This window comes from Myodes glareolus, chromosome 26 (assembly GCF_982192425.1).
Source record: "Myodes glareolus chromosome 26, mMyoGla1.1, whole genome shotgun sequence".
NCBI lineage: Eukaryota > Metazoa > Chordata > Mammalia > Rodentia > Cricetidae > Myodes > Myodes glareolus.
Genome location: NC_142051.1, coordinates 34,245,989 through 34,261,948, shown reverse-complemented (window position 1 = coordinate 34,261,948; position 15,960 = coordinate 34,245,989). Strand labels below are relative to the sequence as shown.

The 15,960-nt window shown below is 45.9% G+C and overlaps 1 pseudogene; it reads right to left on the bottom strand.

Moving 5' to 3' along the window:
• Positions 1-2,192: 2,192 nt before the first annotated feature.
• LOC148117777 (ubiquitin-like protein NEDD8 pseudogene) lies at positions 2,193-2,682 on the bottom strand (annotated as a pseudogene).
• Between the last annotated feature and the right edge of the window lie 13,278 nt (positions 2,683-15,960).

Sequence of the window (15,960 nt, the reverse complement as noted above, 5' to 3'; positions counted from 1 at the left end):
GATGGTGTTTTTCCTGTGGGTGCTTTTTATCCAACCATCCATCCATCCATCCATCCATCCATCCATCCATCCATCGTACTGGGTAGGAAAGGGCTATGCCACTGCCCCCCACCCCCACACCCCCAGTCTGTGTATGCTTTTAAAATGGGGAAGTTTTGCAGAGCAAACACATTTTCCACAGTTCCTGCTTGCCTAAGAGCTGATGAGCAGTCTATTTGGGGCTTTCTGGTTTGTCAGCCTTTCAACTTGTCTCTGTGAAGCCCTACCTGACTTCACCTTGCCAACCTAGCTTGTCAGCTGTGGAATTTCAGAGACAGAAATTCACACACGTTACATTTTAAATCTACTTTGTGTAGCAAGGTCAATGGGAAAGTCTTGGGTTAATCACCTCTTGTCTTTCCATGAAACAACTAATGGAGGTACACGGAGTCACAAATTACTTTCATTATTATTATTTGTATTTAAAATTTAAAAAAACATTTATTTATTGTTTACTGTACATGTGAGCACGGTGTGTGTACATGCACACGTGTGTGTACTGCCATGGAGATTAAGGACAACTTGCAGGAATCAGTTCTCTCCTTTCAGCCTTGTGAGCTCCTGACCCAGCTTGTCACGCTTGGTGGTGCCTTTGCTCGCTGAACCATCTTAGCGACCCTATTATTTGCATTAAAAGAATATTGACAATGTGATCCTATCACAGTCCATGGGGGAGGAGAGTTACTTTAACCGATAATTTCATGGCAGAGATAAAGTTCAGTGGTCGAGTGCTTGCACGAATGCACAAGGCTCTAGGTTCAATTTCCAGTAACACTTGAATGTGCATACGGGCACACACACGCACGCACGCACGCACGCACGCCGCGCACACACGACTGTGAATCCTGTTCCAGTCATTCGCAAGCTATTTCGACAGGGTCGTGGCCAGTCATTTTATCTTTCTGAACTTTAGGTTTCTGCAAAATGGAAATAATTATCATGCAGGTGGTTATGAGGATTATATGACGGATGTTTCAGCGCGTAACAGATATTGACACAAAGGGATTGGAACTGATTTAAACCGGGAAGCCAGAGACGTTTCTACTGGTTTAATCCTTTCTACAGGCGTCACCCTAAATGCTGGCGGTAATCTCAGATATTTTAGATAATGCAAAAATAAGGATATATTATAGCCTTCCTTCCTTCCTTCCTTCCTTCCTTCCTTCCTTCCTTCCTTCCTTCCTTCCTTCCTTCCTTCCTATTTATCCAGGTTCTCTTGTATTTTAGAATGGCCTCAGCTGAGGATGACCTTGAACTTCTGATCTTCCTGCTGTAATCCTCCCTTAATCCCGGGTTTAAAGTCATTCGTTACCACACCTGGTTTATACAGCGCTGGGCACTGAGCCCAGGGACTTTGTAGGCAAGCACTCTACCGCCTGAGCTTTATCCCTAATTCCACTATTAGACTCTTAGATTCAGAAAAACCTCTACCGTACATCCATGTAGAATTTTACAACTTATAGCCAAGATACAACACTTCCCAGTGCTGGTTAAATCTTGCTGAGTCCCTCCAGCGCAGAGCAATAAATCTTACTCCAGCAAGAACAATGACTATTTAAATGTTATGTTAAAATATTACATAACCAGTTAGACTTACGCTCTACTTATATAAGGACCTGCTGTTACAAGGCAAACATATCTTTGTTTGTTTGTTTCAGATAGGATTTTCCTTCTGGAGTGTTTTGAGAAAGAAATGTGCTCCGTAGGCTCAGGCATTTGAACACTCGGTCCCCAGCAGGTAGACCTGTTTGGGGAGCCTTGGAGATGTGACTTTTCAGGAGGAGGTGTGTCACTGGGGGGAGGCTTGTAGTTTCAAGCCTCCCTCCACGCCAGTTTGCTTTCTCTACTTCAATGTTGGTGGTTTGAGGATCTGAGCTCTCAGCTTCCGTGCCTAAATTCGTGCTGCGATTTACTGGTATTGTTCCCTGCCATGATTGACACCCACCTCTCTGGACCCATAGGGCGAATAGAATCTTCCTCTGGAAGTTGCTTTGGGAGATGGTATTTAATCACAGCAACGGAAGTAACACATACCATATCTTAGGCTGACTTTTTTTTTTTTTTTTTTTTTTGGCCAGGAACTATTTTATTGACTACCAAGGATACAGCCGTAAGAGAGGGAAGCACACAGGACTGCAAACTACAACAGCCAGTAATGGTCATTTGGGCCAGGAGCACTGCACCCTGGGGTCCTCACATTCTCCCACCAGGAGACACACAAGACTGGGCATCCAAGGGAGGGGGCAGAAGTTCTGGTGTCCCAGAGCGTGAGAGGATATGTGATGTTTCATTATGAGCGACAGGGCAAGGAGGTAAAATGGAACCGAGGTTCATCATTGCCCAAGACCACCTCCTCCTCTAAGAGCCAACACCAGGTGGAGGACTGAACCGCCTAGGATCTTGTAATCAGCTGCTGTCTTCTCATCCTTCGTTTGTTTGCCACTGTAGGTGAGCCTCTGCTGTTGTGGGGGGATGCCCTCTTTCTCGTCCACACGCTCCTTGATTCGCTCCACCTTGTCTGTGGGCTCAATGTCAATCCCAATCTCCTTTCCAGTCAGCGTCTTTACTTTAACTAGCATCTTCCTCCCAGGCTGGGGCTGCAGGCGGCTATAGTGCTGCTTCTCCCGCTGTGGTCACCGCTGCCGCTTCTAGGCTGACCTTTTAAACCGTGTCCTTCTGCCTCCACTCCTGAAAGCTAGGTTTACAGTCCTCCCCCCGCCCCATGCCTGGGTTCTCCATCATGTTCTACTGTTGACAATACTTTTATGGATTCCCACCACCTCTCAAGTATTTCTGTGACGCTCCCTGTCTGAACTGGGAGCCCCTACGCCTGCAGATTTCTGTGTTATTATCCACAATGTGGGCATTTCTGGAATGTAATGTCTTGTTACTGTAAAAGGGTCTTTTGGTAGGTTATAAATTTACAGCTACCTCAAGCCCTCCGGCAACTCACGTAATACAGTTGCACCACTGCGCTCTGCCCAGACCTGGGGATTCACCCCATCACGTCCTTTCTGTCTGTTTATCCTGATCAAGGTCAGTGCATCACAGCAGATCTGATCCTCTCACGGCCTTGTACCTCTTCTATCTCCGACTCCTTAGCTCCCACTCCTAGGATCTTTCTTTCTTTTTCAGATTCTATTTTTAATTATGGGTATGTCTGTGTGGGGGTATGGCATGTCATTGCTGGTGCCGGAGGAGGCCAGAGGCATTAGATCCCTGTCAGGCTGGAGTTACGGAATATTTTGAGTTGCCTGATATGGGAACCGAACTCGAGTCCTTTCCAAGAGCAGTGCGTGCTTCTAATCACGGCGCTATCCATCCGCCCAGCTCCTCACTTTGACAGTTTCTGAAACCATTTTGAGAGGCCTCAGCAGTATCACTATAGTAACCAAGTCCCCAGATGCACTGGTTTTCATCTCTCCATAGTGGAGACTTGGTTCTCTTAGGAACACTGGCTCCTTGGTGTTGTGTGTGCAGGTGTTGTGTGTGCAAGTGTTGTGTGTGCAGGTGTTGTGTGTGCAGGTGTTGTGTGCGTGCAGGTGGTATGTGTGTCAGGTGGTGTGTGCAGGTGGGGTGTGTGTGTCGGGTGGGGTGTGTGTGCAGGTGTTGTGTGTGCAGGTGTTGTGTGTGCAGGTGTTGTGTGTGCAGGTGTTGTGTGTGCAGGTGTTGTGTGTGCAGGTGTTGTGTGTGCAGGTGTTGTGTGTGCAGGTGTTGTGTGTGCAGGTGTTGTGTGTGCAGGTGTTGTGTGTGCAGGTGGTGGTAGTGGGAGCATTTCTTATTTTGTACCCCTTAAATGATGGACTCACAAATAGTTGGGCGCCTCCATCATGGCTTCCACAACATTTCCCCTGAATGTTTTTTACCGCCAAGGTCAAATAGCCACCACTAGTGTGTAGTATCTCTTCCCCACAACACAGTCTCATTCTGTAAAGATTTTAGCCCCAGGTTCCTCTTGTCCAGGGCCCACATGCTTCCCCCATCACTGTTTTATCCAGATAGACTATGTTTTCAGTGTCTGGTCTTGGAGCTTGTTTTAGCTGTTTCTCTCACTGGTGTGACAAAATATTCCACAAAAGCAACTTCAGGGAGGAAGATTTTATTTGGGTCACAGTTAGAGGGTGCAACCTGTCATGGGGGGTGGGAGGCGGCTGGTCACCTGGTCACGTCACTTTAGCTGTCAGAGAAACAGAGAGGGGAGTGTTGCTGCTCACCTGGTTTGCACACCTAGCTTTTTCACTAGGCTTTCTCCTCTTTTCCTTTCTTATCAGCCTGGGACTCAGTCCACCCACATTCAGGATGGCTCTTCCTTCCTTTAGTTCATCCTCTCCGGAAACGTCCTCACAGATACGCTGTTTGAGTGTGTCTTCCTTCTACATGACCACAAATCCAGACAAGGTGACAAAGATCAAGCATCACAGCATCTTTCGGAGTTTTGGATTGCCCCTCTCCAATGACTTCTTACCCTACCCACCTCATTTACTCCTTTGGTGTGTTGTAATCTGCTCGGCCACCCCTTGAGGGACTGGCCTCGGGTCACCACCGCGTTTATAAATAATAGCACCCAGTCCCTCATAAGTCAATCTTTATTTCAATCATTGCTAATACTGCAGCTTTTCCATTACCTCAATTTTTTCCTTTTTTTAAATTGATTTTATTAAGCTCTACATTTTTCTCGGCTCCCCTCCCTGCCTCTCCCTTCCTCCCTTCAACCCTCCCCCAAGGTCCCCATGCTCCCAATTTACTCAGGAGGTCTTGTCTTTTTCTACTTCCCATGTAGGTTAGATCTACGTAAGTCTCTCTTCGTGTCCTCATTGTTGTCTAAGTTCTCTGGGATTGGGTTTGTAGGCTGGTTCTCTTTGCTTTATGTTTTTCAAGTGCCATCTATTCTTGCTACACTGACTACACCTGATAGAACTGGCTCAATTTGAGGAGCCACTGGTTAGATCATTTCAGGCAAATAGGTTGCGTGCATGCAGCCCCATTGGCCCTATTCAGAGGCTGTTGTGTGACTTAGCTGAGGTCAGAGGTGCGCAAAGAGAGGCTGTGGGAGGCTGTGGGAGGCTGTGGGAGAGGAGCGGAACAATGAAGGGATTAAGGACACTGAAATTAAGCTTCAAAGAAAGAGGAAAAGGCAGAGTAGTCCCTTCAGGAGGTGAAGGCTGGTATCGTAAGGCGGGAGTCTGGCTGAAGAGCTGCGGACAGATGGTAAACTGGACTCCCGTTGGGTCAGCAAGGGTGAACCAGAGAGAGGAAAGAGGCCCTAGGCTCCACAGAGAAGAAAATGATCCAGAGCACACAGGAGGGGCTGAGTCAATATTTAGTGAGAAAACCGGGGGATTTTGTGCCTGCAGGCAGCGGGTTTGGTTGTTTCCTGAGCCTGTTTTGGGTAGAGAAGTGTGAGGGAGTCACATTTGCAACGGGTGTTGGGGGAAGGGCGGGCTGCTGTTTGGCTGGCTTTAGTTTGAGTTAGGAAGCAGCCTCGGGAGTCCAGTGTGATGGTGCCTGTCTGTCATCCCAGCACTCAGGAAGTGAAGATGGGACAGTGAGAAGTTCAAGGTCAGCGTCAGCTGCGTAGTGAGTTTGAGGCCAGCCTGGCCTATGTGAGACACCGTCTCATTCTCCCCTCCACTCCAAGCCAAGTAAAGAGAGTCGGAATTGGACTCTGTAGGTTATATATAAACGAGAGGCCAGGCAGCGGGAAGGCCAGGCATGTGTTTTGGGAATCTGGGGGCAGGTGTTGAAGGGGATATGATCAAGATACATTGTATATATGTGTAAAATCGTCAAGGAATAAGTGAAACTATTTAAAAGGCCGAGAAAGAGGAGTTGGGTGAATGGGTGGATGATGGAGGGATGTGTGGGAAATAGAGGAAAATGAGAGTTTTAGTTCCTTATAAGACTCTGCTTTTTGAGTTAGACTTTTGGTGTGGAGGCAGGATCTTATTGTGTAGGCCTGTGGCTGGCCTGGTATTCAATACATTACTAGCCCACGCTGACCTGACACTCGTGGCCACCTTCCTTCCTCGGCTTCTCAAGTGCTGGATTTACATGTGTTCTTCGTGCACACTTACTTCTTGAGTGGTCGTTGCTGCATCAGGCTGAGTTAGGCGTCTTGATGCACACCACATTTCAACCCTCACAGCGGTCTTTCCGGGCCAGTGCTAATTACTGCTGTTCTTCTTTAATTTTTCTTCATTCTTGAGAAATTCACACATGTATGCGATGAAATAGGATCATATCCACTTGCCCCCAACTTCCTTCACATTCCCCCAAAAAGTCCCTCCTAACTTAACTATATTTGTTGATATATTGTGTGTGTGTGTGTGTGTGTGTGTGTGTGTGTGTGTGTGTGTGTGTATAATGCATGAATCCAATTAGTGCTGTCCACATGTTTATGGTTGTAGGGATTTCCATGGGAGCATGAACAACCTACCAATGGCCACACATACAAATAAGTAAAATATATTAAAAAATACTCCCCCTCCTCAGCAGTGACCAATTGCCAATAGTGCCTCAGTAAGGGAGAGGGCCCGGAGAGTCCCCCCTCTGTGCTGAAAGTTTGGCTGGACTGATCTTGTGTAGTCTGTGAGCGCTGTAGTCATGTCAGGTCCAGAAGGCAGCGATTCATGACGCTCCTCCCCATACCCTACCCTTGCATTCCTTTCTGCATCCTCTTCTGAGATGTTCCCTGTGTCTTGGTGGTGGTGTGGGGGTGGGGGTGGAATGGGATGGTGTGTGGAGAAAGATGTCCCTTTTAGGGCTGAGCACGCGGTCTCTTAGTCTCAGCACTTAACAGTTAGACAGCTCAGCATTGACTGCTGCCCACTGCACCATTGCCCAGGTTCTAGGTCTGATCCAGTCCCCTTGCCCAGGCCCAGAGCATAGCGGCTCCTGGGCACCTGTTACTGCAGTCCAAAGAAACCTGCAATGCGGGGAAGACTTGGAATATGAGCGTGTCTGGATTCCTGGGCCATGTGCTGCCTGTTCGTTCGTTGAAATATTTTACTAGATAAGTGAGGCTGTGTGTGTGTGTGTGCGTGTGTGTGTACGTGCACACTGGTGTGCATATGCCTCTGTGTGTGTGCGCATGCACATGTGTGTGCATTCGTGTGTGTACATGTACCTGCATGTGTGCCTGTGTGTACATGTGCACCTGTGCATGTGTGTGTATATGTGTGCAGAATGAAATACCCAACTGTAAAGCTTTCTCTCAGCGTTCTCCCTCACCCTTGACCCTTGGTCATGGTCTCTCATCCCCAGAACTTCACAGAACTGCTGTCAGCCAGGAGGAACCCTGCATCTGCCTCAAGCAAGAGAGAGGAGCTGGCAGCTGCGGTCAAGGTTAAGCGATTTTGAGGAAACGGGGAATTTTCAGTGGGATGTGCACACTTCATAAGCTCTGTTCAGGAAATTTCATGCAATCTGACATTTCCCTTAGAGTTGCTTAGGAACCCAAGGAAATCGTGGCTCCGAATGACAGGATGGTAATAAATTAGTCTGTCCTGGGCCAGCCATCTGCTTTAAGTAAATTAAGAGACAAACCCATATGGGATTCATTCTAAAATAGAAATTCTCATTTTCTCTGCAATTTTCATTTCTCTTTATCTGGTTCTTTGAATTGATTTTGCATAGAATCATCCAACCAAGTTTTGTCCTATGCTTTCTCTGTCTCTACTTCTCGGTCTCCACAGGCAGCCAAATCTCAGGGTTCCCTTTATCTATACCCAGAAGGTCATTTTGAATGGTTGGTGGTCTTAAATGTTTTAATTTGATGGTTGGATTTGCGGACTAAGGCATTTTATTGTACTTTGTGCTTGTGTTTTGAAATAGGATCTTACTACATATGTAGCCCAGGTTAGCCTCAAACTCACACCCCTGCTTCAGCCTCTCAAGGTTGCAGGCAAGAGCTACCCACCACCCCTGGCTTCTCGTCTCTGTCAGGCACTGCCACCCTCAGCTCTCCTCATTTATCACCTTCCTTAGTTCCCCGCACATCATACCTACTGACCTCTCAGAGTGGATTCTCACTTCTGCCACTGGTCACAAGCTTGACGTATTTGCTCCTTGCCTACCAGATGAAACTTCATACATCATTTTTGTCCGGCTGTTTTTTTGGGTTGTTGTTCGGGACTACGCACCGCTTACGGATGAGCTGAAGTTTCTACCACACATCCCTTCATCAGTTTCCAGCTCGCCTCTAAGCATGGTCCATCTCTCACAGCCTTCCCCTCCTGGGAGGCAGTCCGCTTCTGCTGTCTTCATTCCCTCCGGGGCACACCTACTTGGTCCTGCCCCACTTCCTTAACTGTTTACAAACTGGAGTATACGCTGAGTTTTTGCCTGTTTGATGCATCCAGTTCAGTGGTAAGTTCTAGAGAGCAGTGGCAGGCTTGGAGTGCTCCATTCCAGACTAAATCCGACTCTAGACACCCAGAGATGTGCCGAACTGCTGACTGGCTGAGCATCTTCATCATGGTTATGTTCTTGTAGGGCGAGACAATTAGTAACTATGTAAAATACATAGCACGTGCAATGGTCTAACTCAACGGTTCTCAACCTTCTTAATGCCGAGACCCTTTAATACAGGTTGTGGCAACCCCCAACCATTAAATTATTTTATTGCTACTTAATAATTATATATAATTAATAATATATATTTTAATATATATGTATATGTATGTATGTATTGGAGAAAGGTGAAGAGGACACCTCAATATCAACCTCTGGCCTACACATGCCTGAGCCTGTCCAGGAGGTGAGTGCATCGAAGCACATATATGTATACCTCCTCACCCATATACACACCAACAAACCAGCCAGGTTAGGAATGTAGCTCAGTCAGTAGAGTGGCTTTCAGAAAGGATCAAAGGTTTCTGATTATCCTCAGCTACACAGTGAACTTGAAGTGAACCTGGGCTACATAAGACCCTGTCTCAAAAAAAAAAAAAACAAAAAAAACAAAAAACTAAACCAACCAACCAGGCAAACAAAACCCAAGAAATAATAGCAAAACCCAAACAAATGGGGCTGTAGGTCAAGCTCGGTGGTGTAGCCTTGGTGCTCAAGGAAACAGAGCAAAACACATATCCACTGGTAAATCCCTCTGGTAGACTGAAGAGGAGGTATGGTCCCATGGACTCATGTGTTTGAATGCTTGGCCTATAGGGAATGACACTATTAGAAGATATGTCTTTGTGGGAGGAAGTGTGTCACTGTGGGAATAGGCTTCAAGACCTTATATATGATCAAGTTATGCCCAGTGTGGTAGATAGCTCACTTCCTGCTGCCTGTGGATTAAGATGTAGCACTCTCAGCTCTTCAGCACCATGTCTGCCTGCATGCTGCCATACTTTTTTCTTGCCATGCTGATAATGGAATAGACCTTTGAACTGTAAGCCAGCCCCAACTAAATGTTTTCCTTTATAAGTGTTGCTGAGGGGTCATGGTGTCTCTTCACTGCAATAAAACCCTAACTAAGACAATCCCCAAACCCAAGAACCTTTCTTGGACATGGCACAGCAATATACGTACTTGAGGAATACACTTGAGATGGTCTCACCAAAGGCATACAATACAACCTGCATTCTTTTTCATATGAGTTGTGTTTAAAGGAAAGACAAACCACAGGTTCATCTACGCATCACATGAAAAATTATGCAGAAAGAAAAGAACATTGAGACAGAACATTTTTTCATGACATATATGGCTAGAGAAATAGAAAACCATGAAAGACGACAGAACACCAATAATTAAGTTACCTCCTTGAGCTCTTGTGGAGAAGAATAAAGCAATTGATCTGGGGCTCAATCCAGCAATGGCTAGAGGATGCTGGGGAAGCAGGTTTGTCCTTGATCTGAAGGATAATAGCGACAAGGTCCATCAAAGAGGACCTGTGCTACGGCTTAAAGCCAATCTGCAGAGACATCCAGCCCGTAATACTTTATTTACATTTCTGAGTTCCTTCGGCTAGATTCCTAGACATGAAATTAATATAGCTCAAGGAGAACAAACTTCCCTTTTTTTCTTAAAGGGAAATTCTCTGTGGGCTTATCATTGCAGTTTACGAAGCTTGTGAACTTTGAGAGATACCAGAGAACTTAGAAGTCATTTTCTTTGATCAGGCATGGTGACTGGTGCCAGTAGCTCCAGCGTTCGGAGGGTGGAGGCTGGAGGATCAAGATTCCAAGGCCAGGATGTTGAGGCCAATCTGGCCACCACATCTATTACCCCACCGGTGCCAGGGTTGATTTGGCTATCTAAGTGGATGTTGTGGGGTAATCTTTTTCCAACACTGTGAAGATGTGGCTTTGCCAAGGTGCCTTTTGATTGGTTTAATAAAAAGCTGAATAGCCAATAGACAGGAAAGGATAGATGAGATTTCTGGGAGAGAGAGGGGAAGAGGAAGAGGAATCCAGGCACTTGGTATGGCAGCAAGATGCCAAGGAGACACTGAAGAGATACAGAGTAGAGGTAAACTGAGTCACATGGCAGAACATAGATTAATAAAAGCGGATTTTAAGTTTTTAGGTTAAAAGAGCTGGCGGGGCACGCCTAAGCTAACGGCCAAGCTTTTGTAATTAATAAGAAGTCTTCGTGTTGATATTTGGGATCTGGCTATTCAAAGACAGTCCGACACGAAAGTTTGCTACAGGTGGGTGCCCTGTTCCTTTTGCACAGCCCCCTGTGTGTCCTGGCTGAAGTTGGTTGCTCATGGAAGAAGAGGACCTTCCCTAAATAGAAGAGGACCTGTCTGCCATCAACAGCGTGAGAACCTCCAGACAAGTTCTCAGGAGTTCAAGGCCAGCCTCAACTATATAGCCAATTGTAGGTCAGTCTGGGCTATGAGATCTTGTCTCTAAAAACCAAAACAACAACAGAAAGAATTATGTCATAACATAGTATTTGATTATTTTCATGCCTTAAAAATCATACACTATTTTTATAATACTCATCATATATCGAGATTTTTTTATTAGTTTTATTATTATTTTGAGACAAGGTTTCATTGTTATTTGAGATAAGCGCTGGCTAGAGTTCGGAACTGTCTATGAGTAGACCAGGCTGGCCTTGAACTCTACCTGACTCTGCCTCTAAGTGCTGGGATTAAAGGTGTGCACTAGCATATCCTAATGCTGTTGTTTTTGAGACAAGGCTCATGAAATGTAGCCCAGGCTGGACCTACTTTTCTATGTAATTCGACTGGCCTTCAATTCCTGATCCTCCTTGCCTCTGCTTCCCAAATGTTGGGATTGTTAGTATGTGCCACCTGCTTGGCTTCATATTCAGATACTACTTAAATATGATTTTCAATGTATGAAAAAGAAATAGTATCGATTTGTTTATTTTTTAAATTTATTTATTTGAGGTAGGGGCTCATGCTGCCTAGGCTGTCCTGAAACTCAAACCCCTGTTTCGGTCTCATGTGTGCTGGGTTTATACCACACTCACTTTATTACTTGAATTTTATGGAGTACGTTAATGCTTCAGACATGGCTAGATAGTGAGTGTAGAAATCTATTTATGTGCATGTTGGTTTACAAGGCTAGCAGGTGCTTCTTCAAAACTTAGCAATCAGCTGGGGTAAAATGGAAAAAAAAGAAAAAAAACTTAGCAATCATCTCGAATGACTGTCATTTGAAGGTTATTCTTTTTACTCTGAATTTCCCTTTTTTTATTTTTTATTTTTTGGTTTTTCGAGACAGGGTTTCTCTGTAGCTTTGGAGCCTGTCCTGGAACTAGCTCTTGTAGACCAGGCTGAAATTTCCCTGTTTTTACAGTACATATATATTTTATTTAGATTAGAAAAAAAAAACTGGACTTATTTTTAAATACTGGGTCACAGTGAGATTTGAGGGCTTCTGAGCAAATAAAAACCACCGAGCCCTTCTTTCCTTTTGTGAGAAGTGACCTTAGGATAAACTGCATTTTAATGTGGGCGGCACTGGACAGACAGGAAGAGCACTCGCTCCGCCCCCCACTTGCATCAGGGTCAGAGGCTTCCGGACTCGACAGGGAACCAACGTGAACCAGCACAGCAGGTTTGCGGCAGCGTGGGCTGCCCCGATGGAGCGACTAAAGTTTGAATCAGCGATTAGGGCACTTTTCAGCCAGACCAAACAACCCTTCCGTAGCTTCATGGGCTCGTCCCCAGAGGGCCCGCTCTGCGGTTCTGTCCTGAGAAGACTGGGAACCTGACACCCCCGGAGTGGAAACAGAGCAGGGTGTGGGAGGCCACTTTTGTATCACACAAGGTTTCTAGGCAGCAGCTTGTTTAACCACTTCGGTGGACCGAACCGTTCAGCTTCAATGACTTTGAGAAACGGGCGAGTTTATAGCGAGAAGTTGGGCAGACGAGGCCAGTTAACCTGTGGCCCCTGCCTCATTTTCCAGGTCATTGTGCCAATAGTCTGTGGACCAATCCTTCCAACATGAGGTCTTGGGGTTCTCCAGACTGAGGAATGCCCAGACTTCTGCCTACAGTCTTCCCTGTTTGGAACATCTTTTTGGATCTCGCACTCATTTGAGATTTGGCTCAGATTTAGCTAGTATGCCCTTTGTCTTCCTGGGAATGCATAAGCTGCTCAACTGTGGGCTTCGTTGTGACACTGTCCTGTGCACATATAACACATTCTGACCATGCTCTTCAACATTGCCCTCTGTTTCCCCTTCTCTCCCACACTCCCACCTTGACCCTGTAGCACACAGTGGAGGCTTCACTGAATGCATTCTTGAACCGTGGCCTTTCTTTTTAACCTCTCCCGGGAAAGGACCTTAGTGTCCTGCGCATGCTAGGCCGCTACTCTGCCTCAGAGGTGTATCTGTGACCCTAGGGTTACTTTTATTTTGAGATAGGATCTCATTAAGTCTCCCAGGAATGCATTGAATTTTTGTCTTCCTGCCTTAGTCTCATGAGCGGTTGAGATTACAGCGATGCACTCCAAGATATGGCCCTACTGACTTTTCACTGAAGAATGTACATGGTTTCCGAGAGACAAAGTGAACTTTAAGTTACATCTATCTATGCACCTGCCTATCCATTTACCCATCTATCTACTCATCTGTCCACTTTTCCACCCACACACCCAACTACTCATTCACCCAACCATCAACCCTCCACCCACCCGTCTACCTATCTACCTAGCCGTCTACCCATCCATCCATCCACCCACACATCTACCCATCTACCGATCTACCTAGCCGTCTACCCATCCATCCATCCAACAGCCCATGCATCTCCCCATCTCCCCATCCATCCATCCACCCATCCACCTATCTGTCTTATTTAGGGTTACTATTTCTGATAAGCACCAGGACCAAAAACAACCTGAGGGAGAAAAATTTACATGTCCTATGCTTCTGGACCAGCAGTTCATCCTCAAAGGAAGCCAGGACAGGAACTCAAACAGGGCAGGAATCTGGAAGCAGGAGCCGATGCAGAGGCCGTGGGAGAATGCTGCTTACTGTGGCTTGCTTCCCCTGGCTTCTTGTAGAACCCATCCTGCTTTCTTCTAGAACCTAGTACCACCAGTTCAGGGGTAGCCCCACCTACTCCCCCATTAATCACTCATTAAAAAAATGACCTGCAGGTTTACCTAAAGGCTGAAATTATGGAGGCATATTCTTAATTGAGGTTCTCTTCTTTCAGAAGACTCCAGCTTGTGTCAAGTTGACATAAAACTGCCCAAGCCCATATCCATCCATTCGTCCAGAAACCTTTATCAAACACCCACATTCTGACATTGAGGTAGACATGGGCTCTGCAATCATGCTCGTGAATATTATTGCATGCACAAGGACGGATGTTATAACTTCATTTTCCCGTTAGACTTACCTTGACCTAAATTAAATTTTATTTTATTTTTGGTTATTGTCTACCCCATTTGGCTACAATAATTTTTTTAGAAAAATGGGGACTCTGTTGTACTTACCACTGCACCAGGACCATGCTTGCCACTTTACAGGTGCTGGATTCATGCTGGGTGACTGAAGTTAGGTGTGGCCATGCACATCTGTAATTCCAGCGTTTGGAAAGCTAAGACAGGAAGGTCTCAAGTTTGAGGCCTAGCAAGATACACACCCTACCCCAGCCTCAAAAATAAAATGCATAAGCCTGGCAGGGTGGCACCTGCGTTTAATCCCAGTACTTGAGAGGCAGAGGTTAGCCTGTTTTACAGAATGAGTTCCAGGACAGCTAGGACAACGCACAAAAATATCAAATCAAATCACGCTGCTTTGTCAGGTAAACTAGAATTGCGTGTCGTCCTGTTTAAAGGCACTAAGGGTAGAAAAATCTGTAGTGTGTTCCAAGGAAACATTAAAGCTTCCTTCAGGCAGCTCTCAAATGATAGATGATTAAATGCTACCATCAATACGACGTTTCATGGCGACAGTCATGATTTATGCCTTACTCCTGCCTGTAGTTAGAGGGGCGAAGAGATTCGGGCGAGATGACACTGGAGAATTTCGTGACAAGAACTTGATGAAGGCTTTGCAACTTTAGATTAGGATTCTCCTAGTGGTTTCAGGGAAGGACTCTGTTGGCTCCTGACCGTGTGATAATGACCGAGGATGCAGAACAGGCCAGCCGGGGAGAGCCTGCAACCATCACTGTGCAAAAGGAGCTTTATAGACAGCTTAGTGGCTCCGCATTGCAATTCTACTTAGTGGATGAAGACAAATGGGTAAAAAAGGCTCGGCAAAAGCGACCTGGGTATTCTTATACTGCCCAGTCTCCCTTCCCCTGGTCCTGGGTTTTCCCTCTTCCTGGGTAGCTGGACCAGGTTCAGACTCGCATGTTGGGAACTAGGAGACTGTACTTCAAGGTAGGGAGCCTGAAAGACCTCTCCTTCCTCCTTAAGGAAATCAAAGCCTGATCAAGATCACTGAGCATTCTGGCAAGACTGTGAGTCATGGAACCAGACTAGAGCGGGAAAGAAGTAGGGAGAGCCTAGGAGGGGCCTGGAACGAGGTGCGGAGGAATGATTGTCTTCAGCAGAAATGTACTGTCTCTCTGTTCTGCCGCCTGAGGTGGGACATCGGTGCCTTCAGCGGGTCATTTCTTTTAAGGATGGGAAGGCAGATTAAGTCTCTGGAATCCTTGACTTGTTGATGGCGTTATCTCTGTGTCTTCTCGTGGCTCTGTGTCCAGATTTCCCCTTATGGTAAATGTCCTCCTTCCCTTGGATTAGGGCCGACCATAACCATTGCGTTTTAACCTGATGATTTGCAAGAGGCCATTCCTTTTCTCTTTTCAATCTATTTATTTATAGACAGGATCTCCCTGCCTAGACCAAGGCTGGCCTCTAACTTACAGCATTCCTCCTGCCTCAGCTTCTGAGTGCTAGAGTTACAGATGTGTAACACCATGCTCAGTTTAAGGACAATACTTCTTTTTATCTTTCTCCATTTATTTATTTATTTATTTATTTATTTTTGAGATAGGCTTTCTCTCTGTGTGTAACACTATAGTCAGTTTAAGAACCTTACTTCTTTATTTGTCTGTTTATCTATCGAATCTATCTATCTATCTATCTAATCTATCTATCTATCTATCTAATCTATCATTCATATCTATGTATCTATCTATCTATCTTCGAGACAGGCTTTCTCTGGTTATTCCTGGCCATCCTGGAACTCACTCTGTTGACCAGGCTGGTCTCGAACTCAGAGATCTGTCTGCTTCTGCCTCCCAAGGGCTGAGATTAAAGGTGTGTGTGCCACCACCTCCCAGCAAGGACTCCGTTCCTGAATAAGGCCCCAGAGTTCTGGGATTTCAGCATCTTTGAGGGAGTCATGCTTCAACTCCTATGAGGGAGACAGGGAAGAAAGTAGAACACTGTGTGTGTGTGTTGAGGGGCAGGCAGAACTTGAGGCTTTCTAGGACAGCTGGACCATGGTATAGCACAAGGGCTTTTATAG